The 1,805-nt window shown below is 35.3% G+C and overlaps 1 long non-coding RNA gene across 1 annotated transcript; it reads left to right on the top strand.

Annotated features, from left to right (window-relative positions):
* The first annotated feature begins 224 nt into the window (after positions 1-224).
* On the top strand, positions 225-578 carry LOC141591093 (uncharacterized). The gene is made up of 3 exons (XR_012520651.1): positions 225-301; positions 385-428; positions 516-578. It is a non-coding gene; the product is annotated as an uncharacterized LOC141591093 (long non-coding RNA).
* Positions 579-1,805: the final 1,227 nt, after the last annotated feature.

Below are 1,805 nucleotides of genomic sequence, written 5' to 3' on the forward strand. Positions count from 1 at the left end.
TCTTCTGTGTGTAAATGTAAGATTTGTCGATTTCAGTGTCTTCAGGACTACATTGATGGCGTTGAAGATATTGAAGAAGATAGCTTCTTAATGTGTTCTGTCTAAAGTATGCATATGCGCTGACAGTAAGCTCTATAACTCCCTAAGAATATTTATCTGGTGGCTTCTTCACGACTTTCCTTGACACGGGTGTCTTACATGTCGATGTTGTTATAGGTTGGCCTAGGCATCATGGCAATATCTTCATTTGGGGGAACAACTGGGATTTTATACTATGGAACTGAAATTTTTGAATCAGCTGGTAAGTTGATGACTGATGTTTCCAGAAAAAGTACAGTACCGGTCTACCGGAATAAAAAACCTGGACTGACATATCGACTGCAGGCTTTTCAGGTACTATAGGGACTATGACGATGGCTCTTATTCAGGTTCTGTGTACCTAAGCAAAATAATTTATCGTTTACTGATTCTTAATTAGACCGCCTTCAACTGAAATGTTATGAATAACCTTACAGCTTCCACCAAGTGTTCTTGGTGTAGTTATGATGGATAAATTCGGAAGATGGCCACTTTTGATGGTAAGCGTTACTCATACGAGTCATAACACTAGCAACAAATTTAAAAAAAAATATAACCACAGTACAGGAAATATAAAACTATTCATTATACCCTCAGATACAATGTGATTTATGTCCCGCGCTTTAGGAGATTCTCAGGATAAGTTTCCTCCTTGATCAAATATACTCGACTATTACACTTGCATACATGTACTTTATAAGACAATCCTAATAAAAATGTCATTTTTTCGGAAGAAATATAAAGAGCCACGAAAATATAGGGGATAAGACGAATAGGAAACCACACACCAAACGTAGGCCCAAAGATAAAGTCATTAAGTGTAAGGAACATATCAACACACACATGTTTGCATGTGCCACAGTCAGCCTACTAATCGACCCGTCCACAAGCAACACCATACCACAACCCGCCCGGCAAGGATTAAAAAAATAATAAATCTCAACTATTCATCCTACTATTCATTAGGAATAGTAACTTGGCTTGCTCACTTTTATATAAGGGGAGTCCAATCTTCAACATACGGTAATTGTCAGCGCGCTTAAAATTAACAGACTTAGCTGTAATGTAGGTAGAAACCAAATCAAAGTCTGTTTATCAGAGGATTAATGGTTGCTTAGCGTGGATGAATATGTATTCAGCACCTTACTTAGATAACTCTGGTTGTGGCCGCTTTTTGTAAAGCTGAAACTTTAAATAAAGCATTTCAAATGAAACTCTTATGGAAAATCTTAACGGAAGAGAATAGTATTTGGACAACTCTTGTAAAGAAAAAGTATCTGAAAAAGGAATCTCTCTTCGAACATTCTCCTGTGCAAAAAAGCTCTTGGTAATAGAATAAACTTATGTCTATGCGAGATTTATTTAGAAAAAGTCTTAGATGACAAGTTGGTAACAGGAAAAGCATTAGGTTTTGGACAGATAATTAGGTTCTCCAAAAACCCATTCTTCAAATGTCTAATGACATTATTTTGGCAGACGATAACTTAATGGTATATGTGTTTATCACATCGGATAAGCAATGGAATATTTCAAAATTAAATTCTTTTGTCAATATAGACATTGTTAATAAAGTTCTTGATAACCCTATTCCTTGGAATGATGTACTAGGTTTAAACCCGTGCAAATTGCACGAGATGCTCTTTAGGAATTCGTTATTAAGAAAATGTAAATATTTAAGATTAAGTTATATACTATTTAATTATCTATTTTGAAAGTTGACCAAATCC

The sequence above is a fragment of the Silene latifolia genome, chromosome 7 (assembly GCF_048544455.1).
Source record: "Silene latifolia isolate original U9 population chromosome 7, ASM4854445v1, whole genome shotgun sequence".
Classification (NCBI taxonomy): Eukaryota; Viridiplantae; Streptophyta; class Magnoliopsida; order Caryophyllales; family Caryophyllaceae; genus Silene; species Silene latifolia.